General features: G+C 41.0%; 1 long non-coding RNA gene across 1 annotated transcript in view; it reads left to right on the plus strand.

The window, feature by feature from the left end:
- Positions 1-12,209, plus strand: part of LOC129457312 (uncharacterized) — a 348,575-nt gene that overhangs the window by 108,427 nt on the left and 227,939 nt on the right. The window lies entirely within an intron of this gene.

Genomic DNA, 12,209 nt, shown 5'->3' on the forward strand with positions numbered 1-12,209 from the left:
CGGAAATTTTTGTCCATTCTTCCTGGCAAAACAGTTCAAGCTCTGTCAGATTTGACGGAGACCATTTGTGAACTGCAGTTTTCAGATCTTGCCACAGATTCTCAATTTGATTTAGGTCCAGACTTTGACTGGGCCATTCTAACACATGAATATGTTTTGCTTTAAACCATTCCATTGTCACTTTGGCTTTATGCTTAGGATCGTTGTCCTGCTGGAAGGTGAACCTCCGTCACAATCTCAAGTCTTTTGCAGACTCCAACAGGTTTTCTTCCAAGATTGCCCTGTATTTAGTTCCATCCATCTTCCCATCAATTCTGACCAGGTTCCCTGTTCCAGCTGAAGAAAAGTACCCCCACAGCATGATGCTGCCACCACTGTGTTTGACTGTGGGGATGGTGTGTTAAGAGTGATGTGCAGGGTTAGTTTTTCTCCACTCGTAGCATTTTGCTTTTAGTCCAAAAAGTTTGATTTTGGTCTCATCACATCAGAGCACCTTCTGCCACATGTTTGCTGTGTCCTCCAAATGACTTCTAAACGAGACTTCTTCTTCTTCTTTCTTCTGAATAGTTTTCAACAACAGCTTTCTTTCCTGCCACTCTCCCATAAAGACCAGATTTGTGTAGTGCACGACTAATAGTTGTCCTGTGAACAGATTCCCCCACCTGAGCTCTGGATCTCTGCAGCTCTTCCAGAGTCACCATGGGCCTCCTGGCTGCATCTCTGATGAGTGCTCTTCTTGTTTGTTCTATAAGTTTTGGTGGACAGCCATGTCTGGGAAGGTTTGCTGTTGTGCCATACTCTTTCCATTTCCAGATGATTGAACAGTGCTCCTTGAGATGTTCAACGCGTGGGAAATTTTTAGATCCAAGCTCCGCTTTAAACTTCACCACAGCTTTTCCTCTGACCTGTTCGGTGTGCTCATTTGACTTCATTTTGTGGTTTGCTCCTCAACACTCTCTTAACAAACTTATGTGACCTTCACAGCACAGCTGCATTTATACTGAGACAAGATTACACACAGGTGGACCCTTTTTAGTCATTAAGTCAACATTCACTCTTCCCAAAATCATCAGACAACTTCTAAAAGCAACTGGCTGCATTCAAGAAAAGGGGGCTGAATAGTTTTGCATGCTGCACTTATAAGTTTTTTACTGTAAAAAAAAAAAATTGTAAATCTTGTAAAATTTCCTTACACTTCACACTTGTGTGCCATATTGTGTTGCTCATTCACATAAAATGCTAAGAAAATGTATTTAAATTTGTGGCTGTGACGTGACAATATGTAAAAAAGTTCTAGGGGGATGAATATGCAAGCCTCTGTATCTCTCTCAGTCTCTCTCTCAGTCTCTCTCTCAGTCTCTCTCTCAGTCTCTCTCTCAGTCTCTCTCTCAGTCTCTCTCTCTCTCAGTCTCTCTCTCTCTCTCTCTCTCTCAGGACTGGGAGCTTGAGGGTTCTGCACAGTATCTTTGCTGTTCCTAGTACTGCACTTTTCTGGACTGACATGGCTGATATTTTTCCTGGGATCTGCTGTTGCCACTCCTCCTTCTGTAGCCACCTTACAGGCCTTCTCTAGCTCTTCTTTGAGCCCCTGGTATTTCTCTAGTTTCTCATGTTCCTTTTTCGCTCATTCTTAGCGTGCAGATTGACGTCATCCATGTAGAGGAGGTCACTGATGGTAGCCCCATTCCTGAGTCAGTATCCATAGCCAGTGTTGCTGATGATTTGGCAGAGGGGATTCAGACCTATGCAGAACAGTAGTGGGGACAGTACATTGTGGGGAAAATTTTCATCTTAGGTGCATGTCCACTGTGAGAGACAATCTTTAAAAAAAAATCTGGAAATCACATTGTATGATTTTTTAAATAGTTTATTTGTATGTTACTGCTGCAAATAAGTATATGAACACCTGAGAAAATCAATGTTAATATTTGTTTGCAATTACAGAGGCAATTTGTTTGCCTTATTTGCAATTGCAGTCTGTGCAAACCTGGTGTAGTTTTTCACCAGGTTTGCACACACTGCAGGAGGGATTTTGGCCCACTCCTCCACACAGATCTTCTCTAGATCAGTCAGGTTTCTGGGCTGTCGCTGAGAATCACGGAGTTTGAGCTCCCTCCAAAGATTTTCTATTGAGTTTAGGTCTGGAGACTGGCTAGGCCACTCCAGAACCTTGATATCTTACGGAGCTTGGTTATCCTGGCTGTGTGCTTCGGGTCATTGACATGTTGGAAGACCAAGCCACGACCCATCTTCAATGCTCTAACTGAGTTGTCCTGTCCCATGTGCAAAAAAAACACCCCCAATGCATGATGCTACCACCCCTATGCTTCACAGTAGGGATGGTGTTCTCATTCCCATCATTCTTCCTCCTCCAAACATGGCGAGTGGAATTAAGTCCAAAAAGTTCTATTTTGGTCTCATCTGACCACATGACTTTCTCCCATGACTCCTCTGGATCATCCAAATGGTCACTGGCAAACTTAAGACAGGCCTGGACATGTGCTGGTTTAAGCAGCACATGTCCAGCACGTGCATGGCACCTTCCGTGCCATGCATGATTTTAAACCATAACGTCTTAGTGTATTACTAACAGTAACCTTGGAAACGGTGGTCCCAGCTCTTTTCAGGTCATTGACCAGCTCCTCCCGTGTAGTTCTGGGTTCTCACCTTTCTTAGGATCATTGATACCCCACGAGGTGAGATCTTTCATGGAGCCCCAGTCCGAGGGAGATTGTCATGTTTAGCTTCTTCCATTTTCTAATAATTGCTCCAACAGTGGATCTTTTTTCACCAAGCTGCTTGGGAATTGTCCTGTAGCTCTTTCCAGCCTTGTGGAGGTCTACAATTTTGTCTCTTGAGCATTTTGCCAGTTCTTTGGTCTTGGAGTCTAACTGATTGTATGGGGTGGACAGGTGTCTTTATGCAGCTAACAACCTCAAACAGGTGCTTCTAATTTAGGATAATAAGTGGAGCGGAGGTGGACTTTTTTTTTTTTAAGTGGACTAACAGGTCTTTGAGGGTTAGAATTCTAGCTAATAGACAGGTGTTCAAATACTTATTTGTAGCAGTAACATATAAATTAATTATTTTTAAAAATTATACAATGTGATTTCCAGATTTTTTTTAGATTATGTGTCTCACAGTGGACATGCACCTAAGATGAAAATTTCAGACCCCTCCATGATTTCTAAGTAGGAGAACTTGCAAAATCACAGGGTGTTCAAATACTTATTTGCCTCACTGTATATATACACTTAAAAATACTCATACATGCACACACATACAAGAATACACATACATACACATAGACTCATTCAATTCAAATGCAGCAAAAGGTCACTGACAATAATTTCGACATACAGGGTTACTATGGATAACAGGAGGCAATTCTAAATTGTAACAGAAAGAAAAACATACCAACAATGGTAAGAACAAGAATACAGCAATGGTAAGGAAACAATAAGCATAAGGTAGAACCAACGCCAATACAGAGAAAGTGCAGTATGACTTCATCCTCCTAAGACCCGAGCTCTTGCATGACATGCTTTATTCATTTCTCTTTGTTATTTGGGCTGATTGGGACCTGATGAGTGTAAATACAAAGAATTATTTTTCTACATTATGTAGTTTCTGAGAAAAGTGATGTAAAACAAATGTCCTCATATGTGGACATTTTAATCATTTTGATAAAACATTTGAATAATTATTTGCAAAAACTATTTATTAAGACCCTGAACACAACAACATTTGTTCTGAATGTAAAAACAAAATGAGAAACTACAATTGTTCCTCTTGGAACCATGTGTCTCATGTGATGTGAAGTGCTGCTGACAGGTGCAGGAAGACGTGTACATTCACAAAAAAAAAAAAAAAAAATTAAATATTCTAAACATCGTGGCCTAGACAACCCAAAATGTGTTGTCCACATATGTGGTCCAAAGAGGTTAAATTTAAACTGGCCTTTCTTTGTATTCCGACCAGACCATGTCTTTATATGAAAACCTAAATGTATGAGTACTTTGGCATTGCTTTTGTTTTAAATCCAGAGCATTTCACAGTTTCACCCCGACATACAGTCACACAAGAACTTTTACGAATGGTTCAAACATTAGGTAGTATAAATTTTCCTTGGCCTCTCAAATTGTAAGTTTGCTCTTTAAAAGCAAAACACTTTTGCACGTTACATGGTAATAACCTATTAAAGGATTTGAACAATATAATTACAGTATAATATTTTACAATGTCAGGAATGTTTTTATAATTAGGACTGGATGAAAAGATGTGAGTATTATCTAGAAAACCATCCTTGTGAATGATCCCTACTGCTTGTTTTGGCAATAATAATATTGGGGTTAGTTGAGCATTGGTAATAATTTCCCCATATTTTATCACAATATGTGAAATAAGGAAGAACAAGTAAGCAGTATAATGTACGGAGTGCATCATGATCAAGATATTGTTTTGCTTTATTTATAATTGAGAGGCTCTTTGCTATTTTAGTTACTATATGCGAGATGTGGGCTTTCCATGATAATTTGCTGTCCATAATTACTTCAAGGAATTTATTCTCAAACACATTTTCAATTTGTACATCCAATATTTATTTGTAATTCTGGGTAGGTTTTATGGTCACCAAAAGGTCATTACTTTGGTTTTACTTAGATTTAATGACAGTTTGTTTGTATCCATCCATTGTTTTATTTACTTTAATTCCACATTCATAGTGCCAACAAGCTCATTATAATCTAAATTATTTCTTAGCCAGTCCCCAGCTACTCATCTGATAACATATCTTTCAAGTTTCTTTAGCAGGATTGAATGATTAATTGTGTCGAATGCTTTTTTCAGATCAATAAAGATACCAACAGCATACTTCTTTTGGTCCAGTGATTTCTTTCTACTGCTTCAATTATTGCCATGGAAGTGGTTATTTTTGCTCTTTATTATTTGATGTCTGTCAACAAACTTTTCTAGCTGAGATATGAATTTTTTTTTTTTGAATTTTGGAGAACCGAGGCAACAGTGAAATTGGTCTCTAATTTGTGAAACTATGTTAATGTCACGATCCGTACTGTTCCTGTCCTTGTTTTGTCTCCTACCTTGTTCCTTCCCTCCCCCACCTGCCGAAGTCAGAGCTGGGCTGAGCTCCTGGCTCCTCCCACGCGCACCTGCAGCTCATCAGCGTAATCAACGCCACCTGCCGTGGATAAGAGGGGCCAGGAGCAGACACTCGGTGCCAGATCGTTCGTGTGTTCATGTGAATGCTCTTGCTTGTCTTGCCTTTGCCATTTTGTCTTTTTGCATCCCGCTCATTTGGATTTTTATGCTGTTCTCCAGATTCGGTTCTCTGGACCCTCCCAGCTCCTGCACTCCCGGCTCAGCTCCTACCCTGCCTTCCCGACCTGGTAAAGTCTCGTCTCCTCTTGTCTCCTACACTCTGCCTCGCTGAACCCTGCTCTGCACCCTGCTCCCCATCTTGGCTCTGGTCGCCTTGTCTCCGCTCCCGCTTCTCCCGTCCCTGGAAAAACTATTTATTACTCTTTGCTCCCGCGTAGCTTCCTGTCCCACAGCCGCCCGCTCCGCCCGCTCCTGCCCTGGACTCTGTCCCCTGCTCCCCGCCAGATCTATTCCTATGTTTGAACTTTAACTCACAAATTGTAAATAAACACTGTAAATCTTGCCCGAGTCTTGCACTGTTTGGTCCGTTCTGCCTGCCTTTACGACAGTTAATTTCCATTTTTGAATAGTGGTATCACTTTTGCAATTTTCGTTTTGCTTGGGAAACGGAAGACTAAAGAGATGCATTACAAATATGGGTTAGGGGCTTTACAATGTTATCTATGACTTTTTTTTAACCAATGACATGTCAATATCATGACAATCTGTAGAAAATGTTTTTACATTTTTGAACAACATATTTGACTTCTCGTTGCGGAGAGAAAAAATTCAGCAGACAGCTCTGGGCCAATATTTACCAAAAAAATATAATAAAACCGTTACTATATTCTTCATGTTGTGATTATCCCAATTTACATCATCAAAATAACTGGGATACATATCTTTTGATTCCTGTTTAATTACACTATTTAGTAGGTCCCAGGTTCTCTTTATATTGATATATATATAGTATTCTTTTATAAGTTCCAATTATATCTGTTTAATTTATTGTTATATGTCTTGTATCTTTGTTCAGCATCTTTAGTTTTTAGTTTGATAAACAATTTATAAAGATTTATTTATATATATATATATATAAGCATAATATTAATATTCCTTTGGTAAGCCAAGGGCTTTTTGATAGTTTGTGTTTTTGTTTTTTTTTAATATTCTTTTACTTGACAGTGTTTATTATACAGAGATTGAAATATGTTCAAGAAGTTGTCATACATTCAGTCTACATTTGTTTCTCTAAAGGCTGAGATCCAGTCCTGTTCTTTTAAACTATTGTCAAAAGCATTAATGGTCTCTTCACTTCTTGTATGTTTATAAATCACCTTCTTGTCCTCTTTGATTTTATTGAATTCACAGTCCTAGAGAGTAAAGACAGGTAAGTGATCAGTGATGTCACATTAACAAGCCACTAGTTGTTTGGTTTCCCATAATATTAGTAATGATGTTATCAATTGTTGTACTGGTGACATTATTCTGCTTGATTTGGTTATTGCTGGATATAGGGACCAACTGACACTGTCAGAAAAATCATCTGTTGCCTTTTGTCTAGTTGGATTCAGAAGGTCAATGTTGAAGTCACCACAGATAAATAATAGTTTATGATTAACAGTAAACTATTTCTCAGTTCAGCAAAAGCTTTGATGTTTGAATCAGGTGAACAATACACACAACTTGCAACAATATTTTTCTTCTTATTATGAATCTCAACAGTTAAACATTCCATTGTTTCTTCTATTGAAAGTGACAGATGGGTTAACAGGCTAAATGATACAGATTTATGGATGAATAAGGTAACCCCACCTCCTATTTTACTTTCTCTGTTCATTTATCTTAATTCATAATCATCTAGACAAAATTGTATTTCTCTGTCTTGGGTTAAACCAGGTTTCCATAATAGCCATGATACTGAAAGAACAAATGAATTGTTGCAGATACTCTTTGATAGAATTGAAATTAATATACATACTCTTACTATTAAAATATGTTATTGACAGTTTCCCCTCACAGTTTATCTTATTGTTATATTGTTCTTGAGTAAAATAATTACAGCTTGAAGAGAAAGTTGTTATCTGGGTCAATCTCAGATAGAGTGTCGGACTTAAAATTTCCAGTTACATTTGATTGTGATGGAGGATTCTCTGTAGCATGTTCAAATTATTGCTGTTTGATGGTGTAGATATATTTGATGTAGGCATATTGTTCATAAGGGATATATAGAGTCATGTGCTACCTTATTTTGTGCATTGATCCATCCATCCATCCATCCATTTTCTTCAGCTTATCCGGGGCCGGGTCGCGGGGGCAGCAGTCTAAGCAGGGACTCCCAAACGTCCCTCACCCCAGACACATCCTCCAGCTCGTCCGGTGGGATCCCAAGGCGTTCCCAGGCCAGCTGAGAGACATAGTCCCTCCAGCGTGTCCTGGGTCTTCCCCAGGGCCTCCTCCCGGTGGGACATGCCCAGAGCACCTCCCTAGGGAGGCGTCCAGGAGGCATCCTGAGCAGATGCCTGAGCCACCTCAATTCACAAATCTCATTATGACGGCTGGTTGTTCGTTGTTCTTTGAGGGCAGCGAGTGACAGGCCTCGATGTGCTCCAGGTCAACCTCTATCCCCTTGCTTTGGAGGTAGGAAGCCACCTGTTGCTCCATCGAGCACATCTCTTCCTCACTGGGCTGCACCCTGACGGTCTCCGTGGCTTGACTTTTTAATCCCAGTGATCATCACGTTGTTCATACAAGTATATTGTTCCAGCTTGTCCGCTTGCCTCTCCAAATCCCTGAAGCGCCGGTCCTTTTCTTTGCTCTGGATTCACAGTTTGCTCACCAACTCCAGCAGAGACAAGAGCTGTGTCTGCTGCTCACTGACAGCAGGTAATCAAGGGAAGCTTTTATTTCCTCGAACTCCTCTGGTGTTAAGCTTCTTTTTGGTGGCATATTGGTGATTGATGGCACACAAATCAGGGGCTCTTTCCGATATCATTCCACCCTTGGATTGTTTCTGCTTCATTTTCTCATTCTCTAAAAATTGTCAGCGAGCTGAATACACCTCTATGCATCCCTTAGGTGATTCTTTATTTTTTATTTTTTTAACCTAGATATTATCTTCATCTCACTATGGCTCTACTACTTTTTAAATCCTTGTTCATGCGAGGTGCATCAAGGACTTAATTTTTTTCTGGACATCTTCTAGCTTAATATATTCTATCTAAGGTGCATCGATGGACTAAATTTTGTCTAAATTTTTTGATAGAAGTTTAATTCACAGGTCATTATGAAAAAGTCATCAAAACTAAACTTACGTATGTAACTGAATCCTGGAGGTGGTGCTTCCAGTACTGAATGGTCACTCCTGTGCATGCGCAGATTGAGAATTAATAACAAATTCACGTGTGATCTTCCAGTCACCCTGTGAGGCTATATAGTCACGTGACTCCAGAGGCACAGTCCCTTGACCGTCTCACAAAGACACTAGGATTCCAAGGGACAGAGACAACAGAGACCATTTGATTTATATGGTAAACCACTGATGTGTTGTTCAAATGTGCAAGCACATGCCTGCCTAGTAGGTTCAGCAGAAAATGGTACAGGGGCAAGTACACAGCCATTAACTCCAGCACATTTATGTGTTCCCCAACCAAACTCTAGATCCATGTCCCCTGTACCACTTGACCTTGTTATGTTGCGCCCAACCCCTGAAGAATGCATCTGTATACACAACCTCCCTCAGTAACGGCAGAGACCCGAGCAGGACCCCCTCCAGGATCCTATGTACGTCTCACCACTGAGACAAAGACACTGAGGAGACACACACGGTCTCTTGTGTCTGTGGGCAAACTGAGTTAGATCCAGCCTATAGGCTGTAATAAAAGTAGCCCCAATTAAACTATACTGGAGACTGTAATCAACCTACCCAGAGCTGAAAGTATCGCTTCTCCCACTCGGAACATCCCCATGATGATGTTGACCCATGTGGGTCACCTTGTGTATTAGGGACAGCCCAAATGGGAGGATCCTGAAGCAAAATGAAGAAACTTCCAGGGATTGTGTGAGACTGGCACATGAAAGTAAGCATCCTTCAAATCAAAGGTTGTGAGCCATTCGCCTGAGGAAAGTGCTGGCGCCTGGCCATAAACAGGAGGCCAGCATCAGAACTGTAATTGGTATTCCTGTCATAAGGTAGTCAGCACCTGAATGTCTGGGGTGTTGGCAGCCATGTACTGGAGCTGTTTCGGGGTGAAGTAACTGACCGGCTGCCTGTGAATTTCACTTAGACCTTCAATCATCCTAGAACTGGCCAGACCTTGGAAAGGATTGCAGAGGAGCCACAAATGGGCTTGGTGGCACAGTGTAGGAACTCCTCTGTGAAGGCCTACCAGCTGATGTCTAGTCTGAGAGGCCTGTGCTGTCCGTTGCAGAGCCTCCAGACCAGCCTCTACAAAAAAATCACCTGGAAACAAAGGTAATGCCCTCAAAGTCCTCCTACAAGTCTCCATCAAGAGAGATTGTGCTAACCAGACATGCCCATACACCTGGGTCAGCTGGTGCCATAAAAGAAAATCCTTGAAGAGAAGTGTCGACCAAGCCTTGCATAGCCCCATTGGCGCTACAAGCCTCCAGTAAAGTCATTAGGCCCAACAATAAGTGGGACAGGGAGCTGCCAGTGTGACCCATGAACGCCCCGGAGTTGTAGACCTTGCACAGTAATTCATTAGTAGCCCAGCTTTGAGGTCTCGAGCACATGGCATTGGGATTCAGACTCTCCTCTGGAGTCACAATAAGGCAGACCACAGCTGGTTCAATCACAGGCATGTGACCCAGACCAAACTTAGGCGTGTCCTGCATGGCAGCAAGAAGACTTCCATCAGGTGTCAGTTTAGAGAACGCTTTAGTATCAGACCATCAGGCATGTACAACCCCAATTGCAATGAAGTTGGGACACTGTGTAAAACTTAAAAAAAAATACAGAAAATGATTTGCAAATCATTTTCAACATATACTGAACTGAATAAACTACAAAGATATTTAATGTTAAAAACTGATAAACTTTATTGTTTTTATGCAAATATTCACTAATTTTCAATTTGATGTCTGCAGCACATTCCAATAAAGTTGGGACAGGGGCAACAAAAGAATGGGAAAGTTGAGGAATGCTTAAAATACACCTGTTTGGATCATTCCACAGGTGAACAGGTTAATTGGAAACAGGCGAGTGTCATGAATAGGTATAAAAGGAGAATCCTCGAAGGGCTCAGTCATTCACAAGCAAGAATGGGGTGAGGTTCACCACTTTGTGAATAACTGCGTGAGCAAATACACTCCAAGGAAAAGCAAAACTGGATACGTTGGTGACACAGTCACAATTTATTAATCTGGTGACAAACTTTTATACACATACCTGCACCTGCTTTTTATGTTTTATAAGGACATACTTGTTTGTTTTGCTTGTTTTTTTTCTGCTGAGTAGCAAGTGCATCCAAATGTGTTGCATGATCTTAACTCTGATACATCCAAACGGGGGTCAGTATAATGAAAGTAAGTATCTGACACTGCCACAGAAAAGTTTGTCCTCATAAACCAAAAACACATCCCACTGAGCAACCCCCTGACCGCCATCGCAAGTCTCCATGGACTCAAGGAGATAACCCAGAGGATAACCCAGCAAAGCAATCCCCTTTGCTATGCTTATGCGGAAAAGGGAAAGTGCCGACAACAGCAGAGCTCTTTCTCACCACCTTCCTGCTTCCCAGCAACTGAGTAGTCTCCTGTATATCAGAGGCCACCAAGGTCCCAGATCCCCCAAACACAGCCAGGGCATCAGCACACAAGGATCTAGGCATAATGCTGCATAAGGGGGATAAATCATGTCCATTGTCAGTTTGAAGCGAATAGTAATCACTGCTGCTATTAGTTAAATTAGAACATGCCACTGAAGGATCGAAATATCATGCAAAAGAAACAGTTCTAAAATGATAACTTGGCTGAATGCAGCAATAGCAAGCAAAACAAGAGTCAAGCTGAACCGAAAACGGCAGCAAGTATAATTCAGCTCCACTGAACCCGGCATCGTTTCCAATTAAATAATGCAGAAACTACTTACCATGAAACGTGCACCTCACCAGTGTCAGGGAGTTACTAGCCCCTGAGGGACAAGTCACACTTGCTACCCTGACTGTGATATACTTCAACCACAGACCACGGAACGTCTAAATAATAAGCTGCTAAAAAAGGCAAAAAGTTGTAGAACAAAGCAGTATCTGCAAGGAGCCACAACACACTCAACCTAAGCATGAGAAGAAAAAAAGGGACTGTGCTTCCGGGTCACGTGACTATATAGCTATATCCTGGCAAAAGTAAAACCATTTCTTTGTCAAGCTGACATGGAAAAGGCCATGCATGCTTTCAGTTTCAGGATTGACTATTGTAATGCTCTTTATATTGGAATAAATCATTACACTCTCCAACGCTTGCAATTAGTTCAAAACGCTGCAGCCCGACTTCTGACAAATACTCGCAAACATAGTCACATTACCCCGGTTCTGTACTCCCTCCACTGGCTCCCAGTTTATTTCAGGATTGATTTTAAACTTTTAATGTTTGTTTTTAAAGCTCTGCATGGTCTTGCACCTTTATATCTTTGCGAGCTCTTAACGGCTCATATGCCCAACAGAGCTCTGCGGTCTGCCAGTCAACACCTGCTGGAGGTCCTTAGAACCAAAAGGAAACAGTGGGGTGACCATTCATTTTCTGTGGCTGGTCCCAGACTTTGGAACTCTTTGCCCCTGGAGTTACGCTCAGTCACTTCTTTGTCTCTGTTTAAAGCCAAGCTGAAGACTCATTTGTTCACAATTGCCTTCAGCTAATGACTGTTTTTATTGTTTGTTGTTTTGTATATAGAATTTTTGTTGTTGTTTTTACATTTTAATGCACTTGAAAAGCACTTTGGTTCAGTTTTTGCTGTTGTAAAGTGCTATACAAAAAAGTTTGATTGATTGATAGCTGTACGTACGCCACCTGAAGATCACATATGTTGTTATTAA

This window comes from Periophthalmus magnuspinnatus, chromosome 21 (genome assembly GCF_009829125.3).
Source record: "Periophthalmus magnuspinnatus isolate fPerMag1 chromosome 21, fPerMag1.2.pri, whole genome shotgun sequence".
Taxonomy (NCBI): Eukaryota; Metazoa; Chordata; class Actinopteri; order Gobiiformes; family Gobiidae; genus Periophthalmus; species Periophthalmus magnuspinnatus.